A 17,579-nucleotide genomic window follows, 5' to 3' on the forward strand; every position below is an offset into this window, starting at 1 on the left:
GTATCTTCGATACTGATAATTCCTATTGAAATATGGTCTTCCTCTTCTTCTGTCATTCCTTACCGGGGATAGGTGATTCCTTCTCGTATTTCTCCTTGGACTTCCATGTTCGAAGTCCGAATCTAGATTGGCTATTGATCTCGAATTTTCACCCTCTGATTGATGTTTGTGAGGGAGGGATTTCTTATGAGCTCTATGGGGAAATTTTGATCCTCGTTTTGGACTGGATTGTCTTCTCCCTCTCCTGTAACGGGGGCAGTCTTCTCTATGAGCAATATTCAATTCTCTCTCGGATTCAAGCGGGGTCACTTCTAGGTCTTCTATAATGGAACATACTGACACTGTTGAATTATCCTCTTTCATATGTAGGAAGGGATCTTTACCTTCGTCTTTGTAGTAGTCATGATCTCGTTTCAATTTCTTTTGTTTTTTTATGGTAATTTCTTTTGTGTTGATAAGGATTTTCTGCTGGATATCCTTTTCTTTTTTCTTGTAGTCAGGCTGTTCCTGAAAAGGTTCAATGTGGGTTTGAATGGCCGTGATCTGTTCTTTAATGATTTTCAATTTATCCCTGCGTTCTTTCATGATGAGTTCTATCAGGGTGTAAGAGCAGATTTCTAATGTGCGCATCCATTCATCCTTGAATTTGTCACTGCTGTCGTCAAATGTGGGTAATTTTTTTATTCTTAATCCTTTTGGGATAATTTGATCGGCTACATACTTTTCCAAAGTAGCGCATTCCCACCAGATGCGATTCTCCTTAAGCAGTAATTTTTCCAGGCGGTCCATCATGGTTATCAAGTCTTCATCATTAATTACAGTTGGGCTCGTCAGAAATATCTCCTTGCATTTTTCTTCTCTACTTTTCAGATGGGAAAACATGCTGTCGCCTATAGGTTCTTTAATTTAGAGAATAGGAATATTGTGATATATGCAGATTCAAAGAACTTATGTGGCACCAAATTAGATTGAGAGCAGCAAACCCCGTTTGTATCGATGGTATTCCCCTATACCAGAGTGAAAATGTGGATATGTATGAAGTAGGTACAATAGGGTGCGCTAAATCTGTGAATATCGGTTATAAGCTTATGCCCTTCAACGTGAAAAAATAATTTAAAATAATACTTCCCTTAATACTTCATATATGCATACATTCTTAATGGAGTACCATATGCAAGGAAACAGAGAAATGGCATATAGTGCAGTATATTTGTACAGGGAAAATAATTTTTTCACGTTGAAGGGCATAAGCTTATAACCGATATTCACAGATTTAGCGCACCCTATTGTACCTACTTCATACATATCCACAATTGGTAAAATGGTTGTCTCAAATTCCTTCCATGTCCCCTGAAACTATAATGGACAACTTTATCACGTCTCTGAAACTTATTCTGGCTAGTGTATATCAAGAGATGTCATACAAAATACTGCATCGGGCATATATATCACCAAAACGGAGTAATCTAATGGGCTTCTCTGACTCGGCAAAGTGCATTAAATGTTCTGCACCGGAGGCTGATATTATGCATTTTTGGCACTGCCCCTATATCCAACAGTTTTTGAGTGAGTTACAGACATATAGTGCCTCAGTGTTGGGTATTTCGTTCCACTGTAGTGACTCTTGGGCACTTTTTGGTTACCTACTGGACCAACCTGCCATCCCTAAACATGATAAAAAAATAGTAGCACTCCTTTCTGCAGTGGGTAGGAAGTCTATACTTCAACAATCTATGGATCTATGAAGCTGGTCCTACTATCCCCATGGCGACCTCAAAACTACTTTTCTTATTCACCATGGACTGGCTGGAAACTTCCTTGAACAAGGAAATCTTGACTCCTGCATTGTTTCAATGCAGGGGTAGGTTTATTTGTACCCTACCTCACCCAACTAAACTAGCCATCCAACTAAACTAGCAATCAAGCAATGTTTCCAAGCCACTACATGGTACACCCACCAGCTATTAGATGACAGGCCCCCTATCCCTTTTTCCTAATATCGCCCTCATATTCACGCCACTCTTATTTATTTACTATGTCTTATTCCCCTACATTTTCACCCTTACTCTTCCCCTTCTCTCTTTCCCTCTTCCTACCTTCCTCTTTCTTTCTGAATCTCCTTCGTATCTAGTATTTCTGGTTGGCTTTCTCCATGGATGGGTCGGCAGTCTCCCGGTCTCGGTAGGCACTGTTTATGTTTATTATTGTTGTTGTTATTATATTGTTTTTATATATTTTATATATATATATATATATATATAGATACAGCAGCAGCCGGCACTCCTAAAGTCCAAACAACATGCTCAGGTGCCAGTGTAGTGATCATACAGAATCCAATAGAGCACGGCACTCAGAGACAGCAATGGTGAAAATAGATTTTATGTTGAAGTGTCAACAATTGTTTCGGAGTAACACACTCTGTCGTCAGGACAGCATAATAACAGCCAGGTAACAGACATACAAACATTTACCCCCATAAATACCTGTACCACCTCATACGCCACAGCCCGCCACGTTCGCGCCCGCACTCCTGTTTCCGGGCTGACTTCCGCACATATACTTCCGGTCCCTACGTCAGCCGTCGCCAAGGAAACCACAGCATGCGTTCCACCCGGCGGCAGCTTGCGTCTCAGGATCGCCAGGAAGCCGCATCTCAGGGATACAGGGGGCTGAAACGAAACCAGCAAGGATAAGAGCATGATGTGAAAAATACAATAAAATATAAACATACAGAAATAGCATGGATCCATAGCATACACCATACTAAGAGCCCCCAAAGCAGGTAATACAATACAGAACAGTATTATTATAAACAGAAACACACCCTGCATTAAACTAGCGAATTCCAGTTAATTTTTTCATTTAAACCACCCGGAAAACTGGTTCCGAGTCTAGTGATCCATCTAGCTTCTTTAACAAGTAGGAGTTTAGCTCTGTCACCACCACTCAAGCTAACGGGGACGTGATCAATCATAAAATAACGAAGGGAATCAAAGGTATGGCCTGACTGCTTAAAGTGTTTCGCAACTGGTTGATCTACACTCTTTCCTTCCAGAATTAATTTAATGGCGGATCGGTGTGCCGCCATACATTCAGAGAATTTGCGAATTGTCTGGCCAACATAATGTAGGCCACATGGGCAAACAATAATGTACACCATATATGATGTAGAGCATGTCAGAACAAACCTAATATCATACTGTTTATTACAGTGAGGATGTTTAAACGATTTACAATATAACATGTATCTACAAGTGGTGCACCCGCTGCACCGGTAGCAGCCAGGTGCTTTAAAACACACATTAGGGTTATTGATTAGACCCATGCCAGTAATGTCTGTTCGGACAACTCTATCCCTTATGTTCCTTCTATGACGGAAGGACATCAGAGGAGTAGATCTGTGAAAAGCTTTAAGTTCAGGAGCAGAGGAGACAATTGGCCATAAGGCCTTAGTTGCTCTCCTGATAATGGGACTAGAAGTTGTGAAATCACTAGAAAACGGAATCCTATTGGTAAGATGTTTAGTAGTAGGATCTAATAAAGATTGGCGAGACATATTAAGCACTTCATCTTTCTGACTTTTAAGAGTGATGGGATCATATCCACGAGAGACAAACTTGTCAATCAGTGAATAAAGCTCAGCAGGAATAGTGGACGGATTTGAAGCAATCCGCGCCATTCGCATCATCTGAGAACGCTGTCTCTGAGTGCCGTGCTCTATTGGATTCTATATATATATATATATATATATATATATTTATTATTATTTTTATTTGCCTTTTATTGTGTACCATATGTTCCTCTTTGGGTACCCTAGGGTCCAGTTTGATGCACTTTACCAGTTGCGCAACTGGATTTCTTAGCAAGTCAGTTTGCCTGTTGTTCTGTAACCATTTATGATGTTTATATTTATTGTACTGTCTTGGAACGATGGTTCTATCTTACTGTTATATATTTTGTTTTGGAGGAAAATTAGAGAATTCTGAGGTCTTTTTCTGTGGACACTGTATTTTTTATACTTATTGTGTTTCCTTGTGTTTCCTTATGTTTTTCTAAACTGTGTTCTATCTTTTCATTTTTGTATATTTTCTTGTCCTATTTATACCTCAATAAAATATATGTTGAAAAAAAAAGAAATTAATTCAATGAAAAATGCACCAAAAAAAGTACAAAAACAGGTGTTTTGGGGGTAATTTCAAGTGACTTTAAATATAAAAAAATGTAAGCAAAGTATACAAAGCAATTATTTTAAGTAGAAATGAATACTTAAGTACTTACGTAATTTGAGGCAATTTTTTTAACCCAAAAAATGTTAATATTGGCCCTATTAAGCTAATTGATAACTTCCAAGCGCCCAATTTGTAATTGGAGGGTGGGGGGGGAGGGGGGGGGGGTAAATGGGTTCTCAAGGAATTCCCAACACTTTTATCTTAGATTAAAGCTTTTCACTACCTTTTCATACACTCAGGGTGAAATGCACAAAAAAACACAAATTTCCTCTGAAATAAGCGTTTGGAATTTGATTGCAAATGCAATTCGCAGTGCAAGTTTTCTGAGAAAGTGGCAGCTCGCACTAGGCAACTTACACCTAATTGAATAGATCCCATAATGTCGTTTTTATTTATTTAGTACATGGTAGAAGATGCTAGCTACAATCTGATTGGTTACTATAAAACACAACTCCACTTTTATTTTTAAGAATTTTTAGTAATTCTACACTCAAGGACTAATTCAGACCTGATCGTAGCAGCAAATTTATCAGCAGTTGGGCAAAACCATGGCCCTCATTCTGACCTGATCGCATGCTGCAACTTTTTGCTGCCCGTGCTATCAGGTAGATGCCGCCTGATCGCTTGTGCAGCCGAGCTATGCAAAAAAAGTTTTGTGCAGATGAGGAGTAGGTCTGGACTTACTTACCTGTTGTGATCACTTCAGCGTCTCAGGTCCAGGAATTCACGTCAGACATCCGCCCAATAAACGCCTCGATGCGTCTGCGTTCGGATCTCCACTCCCCGATAACGGTCAGTTGACACCCCAGAATGCCTTCCTCCTGTCAATCACGGTGCGATCACAGCAGTGATTGTTTTCTTCTTTAGTTCAGTTGCTGCCCGACGTTGCCCGTCGCCGGGCAGCGACACGCTTGTGCATTGCTCCTGCTGCGCAAGCGAATTCCCGTTCGCACGGCTGCGAAAAGAAGCAGCATGCGAACGGGTCAGAATGACCCCCCATGTGCACTGCAGGGGGATCAGATATAACATGTGCAGAGAGAGTTAGATTTGGGTGGGGTGTGTTCAAAGTGAAATCTAAATTGAAGTGTAAAAATAAAGCAGCCAGTATTTACCCTGTACAGAAACAATATAACCCACCCAAATCTAACTCTCTCTGCACATGTTATATCTGCCACACCTGTAGTGCACATGGGGGGGTCATTCCGAGTTGATCGCTAGCTGCCGTTGTTCTCAGCGCAGCGATCAGGCTAAAAATCGGCATTTCTGCGTATGCGTATGCACCGCAATGCGCAGGCGCGTCGTACGGGTACAATGAGCATCGTGGGTTTGCACAGAATGTAACGAACATTCCAGTTGCACGGCCGAACGCAGGAAGATTGACATGAAGTGGGCATTTCTGGGTGTCAACTGACCGTTTTCAGGGAGTGCTTAGAAAAAAGCAGGCATGGCAGAAAAAACGCAGGCGTGGCTGGGCGGGTGTGTGACGTCAAAAGCCGTCCCTCCGTCGTTAGAATCAACGCACACGAAGAGTAACTACAGGGCTGGTCTTGTTTTGCACAAAATGTTTTTGCAGGCGCTCTGCTGCACAAGCGTTCGCACTTCTGCAAAGCGAAAATACACTCCCCAGTGGGCGGTGACAATGCGTTTGCAAGGCTGCTAAAAACTGCTAGCGAGCGATCAACTCGGAATGACCCCCATGGTTTTGCCCAACTGCTAACAAATTTTCTGCTACAATCAGTTCGGAATTACCCCCTTAGTGCGTATTAGCTGCATTGCATGAAGCTGCCTTACTTTTATTTCTGTCTCTACACCACAGCCCCCCTCTCTTTTCTCTCTTTTTCACTCTCTCTCTATTTCTCAATCTCCTCCAAATACTTTCTTTCAACCCCCACCCTTCTCTCCTCCCCAACCCTCTCCCCACCTCCCTTTCTCTTCCCCCCACTGTTTCTCTTTGTCACCCACTCACTCTCACCTGTGTATCACTGACACTGGTGGGAGGGGTCAGAGTTCAGAGCAACTGTCCATAACCACTAATGTGAGGACATCATTTTTATCAGCACTTGATATTATATAGCGGTTTAATAAGGTGACATACTGTATTAAACATCATTGAAAACAATGGGGGTCATTCCGAGTTGATCGTAGCTGTGCTAAATTTAGCACAGCTACGATCAGGCACTCAGACATGCGGGGAGACGCCCAGCACAGGGCATGTCAGTGATGCCCCCCACAGAAATGCAAAAGCATCGCACAGCGGCGATGCTTTTGCATCTCAGGAGTTACTGCGCTGCGCTCAGGAGTTACTGCGCTGGCCGGGGAACCTCTTCGCTGCCCCGTGTCGCAGCGGCTGCATGTGACGTCACGCAGCCGCCGCGGCCCACCCCAGCCCCCTCCCGCCCAGCGACCGCCTCTGCCTCAGAGGAAATCGCTAGGCAACGACGGCCTTTCGGCCATCTGGCATGCGCCGGCGCATTACGGCGCCGGTGCATGCACCGTTCTGGCCCGATCGCTGCGCTGCGATAAACTGCAGCGAGTGATTGGGTCGGAGAGACCCCCAATATGCGTGAAAAATATCAAACCTGTTAACACGTGTATAATAATAGCTTTGCAACACCCAGTGCAACCTCTAGTAGTTTATTATTTCTGAAGGATATGGCTAGACAGGAAATCCTTTTAGTAACACTATTGAAATTGTATTTTATTTTCGTGTAATTGTATTACCCCTTTAAAGCATGTTCACATTGACATCACATATAATATATATGTGAAGTATGTAACCAGTGGCTCTTCAGTAAAACTACAAATCTCAATATGCTCTGTCAGCCTGTGATAAATACATACCTCGCAACCTCTGTCCCGTGGAAATAGGGACATGCCGCGCCGAAGGCGCAACCACGGACAAAAACGGGGCGGACCTTTGGGTAGAGGGCGGGGCCTTGCAGTAAGGGGGCAGGCCTATTGCCACAACCCCCGTTTTCAGCATTTTGGGGGGTGTCCAGCACTCTATGAGCTGCTGGACAGCCCTCGGCTCCCCTCCATGTGCTGATAGATGCCGTGCGCATGCACACGGCATCTATTCAGTGTGATCACCAGCTGCTTTGCAAAGCAGAGCAGCGGTGATCACTACCTCTCCCAACTGCCCCCCCGCCCGCAGGACACTGCGACCAGCGTGTTGGACAGCGGGACAGTGTCCAATTAATGTGCGCCGCTGAAATCGGGACAGTTGGGAGGTATGTATATATTATACTTGCCTACCCTCCCAGAAGCTGCAAGAGACTCACGATTTTTAGGGTAGTCCCCCGCATCCCCGAAAGGGTATGTGGTTCTCCCGCATCCTTACCCCTGCCTAGCGAAGCAGGCAGGATGGTGATAAAACCACGGAAAACACTGCAGCGGTGGAAAGGGGCAGGGCTAAAGACACAAATTGCATATTTTATCCCCGATCCCACTTGCGCACCCGCTAGTTGACAGCATTCCTCTGTATTGGGGCAGGGCCTAATCACATCACAGTCCGGCCCCGCTCACTGAAGTGTCATGTTGCATCTCCACTCCAGGCTTCTCCCGTTGAGGAGAAAAATAAAGTAGGTAAATACGGATATATATTCATATGAAAAACAAATGTATTTAAAGTTAATTTATAATTTTTACAACTGACCTATCAGTATGTTCATTGCGACAACTGATAACCATAAGAATTAAAATTATTCAGTCTGTAGATGTTGTAGATGTACTGTAAATGTTGGCTTAATTTAGGGAAATAAAGACAGGAACACTTCAAAACAAAATCAGATGGCTTGGAAAATAGTAAAACAAATTCACTCAATCCGTGCTACACGTGGCCTTACCTGGAACGATTTATATTACATGAACTGGGAACTGGAAACTATTCTTCATTATATGCACTACTCGTAGTTCTCCAAGTTATACTAATACAATCCGAGCTAAAAGAATTCCCATTGTGCTCTGCTGACCTGAACATAAAGAAACTAGCATTCCTTTACCTATGTATACAATCAAAATCCTGTGTGCTCCTATAATAAAGCGGTGATGATAAATCATTGGCCCACTGTTTATAAAAACTCAGTGTCAGGCTGAAAAATGACTCAGGTCTTGTATGGATTTTTTTTTTTTTTTGCTTAGCTACTTGCTCACTTTTCCCAGCTGCCATATGACAGTTCTATAGCAATTCTTCCAGCAACTGCAGTTTTTGTTGAGGATAAATATCATAATATGCTGTAAGAAAATATTAGTAGAACATGTCAATTAAAAAAACTAAAGTTTCAACTAAAGTACAGCCACATTTAACAGTGCCCATTGGACACCATGACAACTGGATTTATCTATGCGCAAGATCTGGCTATTAAATAATGAGACTGCTGCTATATTTTAAGTTTAATAATATTAAGTACATTTTTAACTCTGTTCCTCTTCTTCATCCACAGACTGCTACATTCTAATCTTTCACTGGTCAAAGCAGTATTGTAGCTCTTTATCTGTCAGCTGTCTCAACAGCTCTTTCGTTTTCTTCTTTACCTCAGTAACTGATACGAAACGGGTACCTTTAAATACAGATTTGACTTTAGGGTAAAGAAAGAAGTCCCACAGTGCTAGGTCTGGCTAGTATAGAGGATGTTGTAGCACTGCAATCTGTTTCTCAGCCAAACAGATTGCTTCACAGATAGAGCTGTGTGGGCTGGTGTGTCATTCTGATGAAGGATGAAACCGTTTTTCCACAACTCTCGCCTCTTTCTATTTCTTTCCTGCAAAGTTAGTAGAACATTTTTGTAGTCATTTCGATTTACTGTTGCGCCTTCTGTTACCCATTCTCCCACAATAACAGCCTTGATATCAAAGAAAACAATCAACATGGCTTTAAATTTGGATTTGCGTTGACCTGCTTTCATTATTCTTCATGACATTTGGTGGACTGACGTTTTGTCTCAGGATCGTACTGGAAGATACATATTTCATCACAATTAATAACTTTATCTAAAAATGTGAATCCGCTTGAATTTGTTCCAAAATATCTGTACAAATTTGGTTTTGATTTTCTTTCTGCTCAGTAGTGAGAAGGTTTGGAACCATCTTAGCAAAACCTTTTGTCATGTTAAGATCTTGATGTAAAACTTGCCTAATAATTTCTTTGTAGATGTTTACCATTGGATGGTCACAGGGCCGGCTCCAGGCCTACTAGCACCCTGAGCGAGAAAATGTAAAAGCGCCCCCCAACCCCTTCGGCGCGCGCTTTGGGGAAAGTGGGCGTAGCCTCCTGGGAAAGTGGGCGTGGCCTCGTAACTTCATATTATCAAACTATAAATAAATATATTTTCACACCCCCTCTATGCACACAATTAGCAGCCTTACACAGAACAGCCACAGTAGTGTTCCTTACACACAATGTCTCCAGTGTAGTGCCAGATACACATAATGTGCAGTGCCAGATAGACATGATATACCCCCAGCAGTGCCAGCTACCCATGACATGCCCCGCAGCAGTGCCAGCTACACATGACATGCCCCGCAGCAGTGCCAGCTACACATGACATGCCCCGCAGCAGTGACAGCTACACATGACATGCCCCACAACAGTGCCAGCTACACACAATATGCCCCCCAGCAGTGACAGCAACACATGATAGTGTTCACGGTTTAGGGCAGGGTGCTGATCACAAGGAGGGCACATTTTTAAGTTAGGAGGGCAAAATGATGTACATACTGTAATGCTTGGTGCTCCTCCACCCACATGCAGAAGCAGGGACAGTGCGCGGCGAAGGCGCGCAGCAAAAATTTAGGGGCGTTGCTTCATGGGGAAGGTGCATGACCACATAATAGTGGCAATTCGCACTACACCACATAGTAGTGCAGCTAATACACATTGCACCAGGTAGAACCTCCTATACACTTTGCGCCAGGCAGAGCACGTTAGACACATTGCCTAGCCACAGACGCCTAGTAGATACACTACATGATATGCCCCCCAGCAGTGCCAGCTACACGTGACATGCCCCCCAGCAGTGCCAGCTACACGTGACAAACCCCCCAGCAGTGCCAGCTACACGTGACATGCCCCCCAGCAGTGCCAGATACATAAATGGCCACACAGTGCAGATATGCCCCCCAGTGCCAGATACATAAATGCCCCCACAATGCCAGATACATAAATGCCCCCACAATGCCAGATACATAAGTGCCCCCATAGTGCCAGATACATAAATGACCCCACAGTGCCAGATACATAAGTGCCCCCACAGTGCCAGATACATAAGTGCCCCCACAGTGCCAGATACCCTCAATGACCCCACAGTGGATACATAAGTGCCCCCACAGTGCCAGATACATCAATGACCCCACAGTGCCAGATACATAAATGCCCCCAGTGCCACAAAACATAAATGCCCCCACAGTGCCAGATACATAAGTGCCCCCGCAGTGCCAGATACATAAATGCCCCCCGTGCCACAAAACATAAAAGCCCCCACAGTGCAGATATGCCCCCACAGTGCCAGATACATAAATGCCCCCAGTGCCAGAAACATAAATGCCCCCCACAGTGCCAGATACATAAGTGCCCCCACAGTGCCAGATACATAAGTGCCCCCACAGTGCCAGATACATAAGTGCCCCCACAGTGCCAGATACATCAATGACCCCACTTTGCCAGATACATAAGTGCCCCCACAGTGCCAGATAGATCAATGATCCCACTGTGCCAGATACATAAATGCCCCCAGTGCCACAAAACATAAATGCCCCCACAGTGCCAGATACATAAGTGCCCCCACAGTGCCAGATACATAAATGCCCCCGTGCCACAAACCATAAAAGCCTCCACAGTGCAGATATGCCCCCACAGTGCCAGATACATAAATGCCCCCAGTGCCAGAAACATAAATGCCCCCACAGTGCAGATATGCCCCCACAGTGCCAGTTACATAATTTCCCCCAGTGCAGATATGCCCCCACAGTGCCAGATACATAAATGCCCCCACAGTGCCAGATACCCTCAATGACCCCACAGTGGATACATAAGTGCCCCCACAGTGCCAGATACATCAATGACCCCACAGTGCCAGATACATAAATGCCCCCAGTGCCACAAAACATAAATGCCCCCACAGTGCCAGATACATAAGTGCCCCCGCAGTGCCAGATACATAAATGCCCCCCGTGCCACAAAACATAAAAGCCCCCACAGTGCAGATATGCCCCCACAGTGCCAGATACATAAATGCCCCCAGTGCCAGAAACATAAATGCCCCCCACAGTGCCAGATACATAAGTGCCCCCACAGTGCCAGATACATAAGTGCCCCCACAGTGCCAGATACATCAATGACCCCACTTTGCCAGATACATAAGTGCCCCCACAGTGCCAGATAGATCAATGACCCCACTGTGCCAGATACATAAATGCCCCCAGTGCCACAAAACATAAATGCCCCCACAGTGCCAGATACATAAGTGCCCCCACAGTGCCAGATACATAAATGCCCCCGTGCCACAAACCATAAAAGCCTCCACAGTGCAGATATGCCCCCACAGTGCCAGATACATAAATGCCCCCAGTGCCAGAAACATAAATGCCCCCACAGTGCAGATATGCCCCCACAGTGCCAGTTACATAATTTCCCCCCAGTGCAGATATGCCCCCACAGTGCCAGATACATAAATGCCCCCAGTGCCAGAAACATAAATGCCCCCACAGTGCAGATATGCCCCCACAGTGCCAGAAACATAAATGCCCCCACAGTGCCAGAAACATAAACGCCCTCACAGTGCAGCTATGACTCCACAGTGCCAGATATTCACTTACATGTCACTGCGGTGCTGGGAGCCGGGAGGGGGAGTACTGCTGTGGGCGCGGGCGGGTGGGCGGACGGATGAACACTTCTGTTTGCGCGCTGCGCGGCGCCGGCATCTAACGTCAGATGCCAGAGCCGCACAGCGCGCTGCATAGCGCGCACACAAGCGGCCGGGACACTGAATGAAGGCTGGCTCCAGGCAGGAATATGGCGGCCGCAGCATGTTTTTTCTACCCATTTTTGTGCAAGGCTTTCTGGGATGTCCATCATCTTCTACATACTGTACTCACGACTATCACTAAACCTTTTGTGCCACTCAAACACACGTGCACATACAATCTGCCCCGTAAGCCTTGGTTAGCATACAGAATGATTTGGTGGGCGTTTTGTTCAATTAAACTAAATATTTAAAGTTAACATGTTGCTCTTCTTTCGAACTAAGCATTTTTACGACGTACGGGAGAAACACAACTTCGTTGAATGCTGTGTGGCAGCACACTATCTGCGCAAGAGGGGTGAAACTTGACAAACCATTTTGGGATAGTCCAAGGTCAATGTTCCCCAGTATGGTTTCAACAGTCTTGTTATTTAATAGCCACACCTTGCATGTATATATTATACAAATAATTGGTTCCAGATGCTACAACATAACTGTAAAAATACATTCTCTCTTAATTTGTAGATGAACATCAACGGTTTTCCAACAATGGTTTCATGCATTCGATTTCAAGTTCCAGTGGCACCAATGATGGTGAGCCATTTAATGGTCATACCTATGCCACTGTAACCTCTTGGCCTTCCTTTCTTTCATAAGAGTAGAGCAGGTTTGAACCATCTTATCCCCAATGTGCATAAGATGGTTCAAACCAGATGGATTCTGATGGAGCTCTGGCATCAAAAGGCAAAGGTGCTGAAAAGGTGGGGGAACAGGTACTAATTCCCCATGCCTGAGGTGGGCTCCCGCCTGGGAGGGGCCCGGTGGGAGCCCAACTCATCCACTAAGGGGGGATATTGTCCTCCTCAGCAGTACTGCCACCCCCTGTGCAGCCATCGGCACCCTTGTGCAGCTCTTACTATTTTTCCCAACTCCTCCCTGGATTTGGCCACAATCACCCCCAATACTCAGGCCCATGACTGCTCTCTGTGTAACTGTCAGAAGGTGAGTGCCCCAGGAATGTAGGGCCCCACTCACTTCCAGAAGCTGTACATAAACATAGTTTTGCTATAGCATGTATGGAGTTAGTATGGCAAGGTTGGTCACTTTTACTGCATCTCTGAGGTGCTACATACATTAGTCCTGCACAGATAAATAAATAATACTCCATACTGTATGTTTGTTACTTTTATTGAAATATAGGGCTACATTACATTTGGAAGTCTGAGCTGGATATTTTCATTTTTAACTTTTCATTAATTTTTATATTTCATTAAATTTTTTATTCTCACAATTGTACAGATATTCAGACAGGTTGGTATCGGAATCCCGGCAGTCATAATACCGACAGCGGCATCCCAATGCGCCGAATCATGACACCCAGCATCCCTGACGTCGGTATGGTGACCAAATCCCATGCAGACTGCCCCGTCACCCTGTGTAGGTGATTTAGGGGTCTATTTACTAAGCCTTAGATGGAGATATAGGGGGTCATTCTGACCCGTTCGCTCGCTGCGTTTTCACGCAGCAGAGCGAACGGGTCCCTGCTGCGCATGCGCCAGTGCCTTTGTGCGCCGGCGCCTGCTGGACGGCCGATGGCCATAGCAGGACAGCGACTGCCTCTGCCTGATTGACAGGCAGAGGTGATCGATGGGTGGGAGTGGGCGAAACGGTGGCGTTTGGCCGCCATTTCGTAGGCGCGGTCTGGCCAAAGCAGGGGTGGCCGGACCGAACAGGGGGCGGGCCGCAGCGGCTGCGTGACGTCACGCTAAAGCTGCGCTGGCCGGGAGTTACTCCTGAAGTGCAAAGGCATCGCCGCTGTGCGATGCCTTTCCACTTCTGCGAGGGGGGGCTAGACTGACATGCGGGGCAGACTAGCCCTGTGCTGGGCGTCCACCCGCATGTCAGGAAAGTTGATCGTAGCGGTGCAAAATTTTGCACCACTACGATCAACTCGGAATGACCCCCAAAGTTCACAGAGATAAAGTACCAGCCAATCAGCTCCTAACTGACATGTCACAGACTGGGTTTGAAAAATGACAGGAGCGGATTGGTTGATACTTTGTCTCCGTGGACTTTATCTCCATCGAAGGCTTAGTAAATAGACCCCTAAATATAGCGCATTTAAAGACTAATGTAACATTTTAGCTTTAAAAAATGTTGCATTCCCTTCCAGCTACCTACAGAAGCTGTGTATATTATACGCATTTTTTATTTTGACCTTGCTTCATTTTTTGCTTCCAAGTTTGAAGTGGAATGGGAAAGTCTATTAGATCACTCTGAAATTATGAATCACATGCTAGCTGCTGCTTATCTGCTTGTTACGTGTGTTTAGAGCTTTCACTGATCGAGAACGGTGCATATGTTGCTAAGTGAGACAGGTTTTAAAAGCCCCTTTCTTATTTCTCCTTATACTCCTTGATATATTGTATTTACATTAACTGTCAGGAGTAAGTCTCAGCTTTTCATCAGCATAAACAGAGAGAATGAATGTTTTACAATGCCAAAGAAAAATAATCACTCTACAAACTGTTTAAGTTAAATGTAAACTGAAACTAAGATACTATTATAAATTCTGTGCACAAAGAAACAGTCTGTGATCTCAACTGACAGTCTAGTGGTTATAGCAGAAACCTTTCTGAATCTACTTTAATGACTGCTCATTAAACACTTCAATAATAAACAGGGAGATTATCTGTACATAATAAAACTGTCCCACTTAAATATTTCATGCAACATGGCCACTGCTTCCAGGCTGAATCTGCAATGGAGGTGTGGATACAGCACACCATTGTAAAAATCTCATCAAAATGAGTTTTCCTCAGGAAAATGGTCTGAGTCGCACGCTGCCCGGACCGCTTTAGTGTCATTTGCTGTAATTGCATCACTGGTTTTATACTAATGCTAGTATCAGCCCATCCCTGGTGTACAAGAGTGTGTCCAAATGTGCAAGGACAAAGATGCCCACTTTGCGCGCCTTCAAAACTGTAATACCGCTTGATGTGTTTTTAGATGCAACCATCAGTCACACCATCAAAACTTGCGCCAGCTGTATGATAAGAGCAGATTTTCCTCAGAATATGGCCTCCAATGTAAGTGGCTAACCGTCGTGTTGCACCCATTCAGCAACATTCCTATAATAAGTCCATGACATGGAACATTTCTGTGCATTTGAATAGCCATCTCCCAGTCACTGCCCAGAAATACCCAGCATATGCCCAATACATTTTGGATACCGTGCATCTCAATCGCAACTATGTCTGTGTGTACACACCATGCTATACGTGGACAATAAGAGTTTTTAGGGTTTTTCGCACACACAGTAGCAAAAAAACACACTCGGAATTGGTATCAAAGGGGACAGGGAGTGTATTAAAAACATATTAGACAGAATTAAACAGTATTTGTCGCTGTGAAACTGGTGTTTGCACACACAAATAAAAAGATGCTTTAATTTTCAGTTCACACCAGCGGCGTTTCTAGAGAGGAGGGGACCCATGTGCAGACTCCGTGTGTGGGCCCCCTCCTCTCCTGTAACCGTCACCGCCGCTGTCAGCACTGAGACTCTGGCACAGTGCCAGTGTCTACAGCGCATGCGCAGGACTCTGAAAAACGGCTGCTGTGCTATCTTTCCGGAGTCCTGCGCATGCGCTGTAGACTCTGGCACTGTGCCAGAGTCTCTAGCGCTCAGTGCGCTAGCAGTGGCGGTGACGGCTACAGGAGAGGGGGGGCCCACACACAGTCACCGATGGACGCCGGAAAAGAAAGTATAGAAGAAATGTGTGCAGTGTGTGCGGTGTGGGCCCCCTCTGGACTCAGGGCTCGTGTGCACCGCACACACTGCACCCATTATAGATACGCCAGTGGTTCACACAATGAAAGATACATGTAGATGCCTTATTTGTTTTACCTATAGCCAAGGGATCATTATTAAAACCATTGACTGAATCACTAATGTTCTGATGCTGTTCTGATGCTCTAAGTTGTCTTTCATTCCCTGAGCATCCTACATATTAAAAACAATGTTTTCTTAATCTTTTTTAGGGGCCTATTCATCAAACGGGGCCAAATGTCCCCGATGATTAAGTATCCAACTCAAATGTTCTACTGTGATCTGCCATTTTTTGGTATTTTAAGTTTTCTCCACTTTCAATGATGCTCTGGCTTATTGACACATTTTTCTTCCTGCTAATATAGTTTATTTTGAGCAAGCAGCATGATGAATTCCATAAACATTAATACATGCAAATAAGCAAAACAAATGTCTGTCAAAGATGATTATTATATGTTTATCAGAGAATAAAAATTAATGTACTGTATGTATCCACTCATAGAGAGCATTCTGGTGAGATCTTGTCTAAGCAGCTGGCTAGATGCGCTGGTAAGATTATAAAAAGATTAGGGGGGCCAATTGTATAATGGTTTGTGTTACGAGGCAACATTTAGGCAACGGCTATGTGATGGAGGAAGGCTGCAAGGATACCTTCTTCAGGTCATTTACTAGGGAGGGCTCTCAGGGTTATTGTACTGTTGAGAGCTAGTGGCTGAAAGGCTTCACCACGTTTAGTGCTTATCCAATCACAGTGAGGGTTTTTAAGCGGGTAAACCCTTCTGGGTATTATCAGCAAATTTTGGCAGAAGCACACTGCTGTTGTCTTGTTCTTGTTTAGTCCTCCTCCAGGTGGTACCTAGGGTGTGTCACTGTTGCTGTCAGCAGAGCACACTCTCTGGTTTTGTCTGTTCCTGTGTGCTAGCAGATGATCCAGGAAGGTCTCTAGTGGCCGGGCAGTTGAGCTGGAGCATGAGGTGTTGAGCTAGAGAAGAAGGCCTGGTGTTAGAAAAAGGGACACATACATGGCCAGAAACTAGACTCTCTCTGCTCCTTGCACCAATGAGGGAATCCAAAAATATCTTCTGGGTTTGGTGTTCTCTACGTTTGATTTACTAACTGGTATTTATTTGGGTCTAGACCTAAGCGTTAAAATCAGCCACATCAGCAACCCCATAACTTGGTGTTCGCAATCCACAGTTAAAAAGCTCTGATCTAGAGGCAACCACATTTACAGTGCTTGAAGACATTAGAGAATTCTAAGCTTTTTTTTAGAATAAAGGAGCATAAATTATAAAGTTACCATATAAATAAGCTTTGGCTATTTATATTTTGAGTTTATGTATGCATTGCATCATTGAAGATGATTATAATGTAACAACTTTCATTTCAGATTGTTAAAATGAAATCACCCTATGAAAATCTTGAGTGTGACCTTATTGCTACACTCTGGTTGCTTCACATGTCAACTAAAGTAAAATAAAATGTAACCAGCTTGCACAAACACCCCACTGATAATCAATTTTTACACAAGCCCCAATATTATTAACAGTGCCCAGACCACAA

General features: G+C 44.5%; 1 long non-coding RNA gene across 1 annotated transcript in view; it reads left to right on the plus strand.

Moving 5' to 3' along the window:
- Positions 1 to 17,579, plus strand: part of LOC134909394 (uncharacterized) — a 203,104-nt gene that overhangs the window by 38,737 nt on the left and 146,788 nt on the right. The window lies entirely within an intron of this gene.

This window comes from Pseudophryne corroboree, chromosome 4 (genome assembly GCF_028390025.1).
Source record: "Pseudophryne corroboree isolate aPseCor3 chromosome 4, aPseCor3.hap2, whole genome shotgun sequence".
NCBI classification, from domain to species: Eukaryota; Metazoa; Chordata; class Amphibia; order Anura; family Myobatrachidae; genus Pseudophryne; species Pseudophryne corroboree.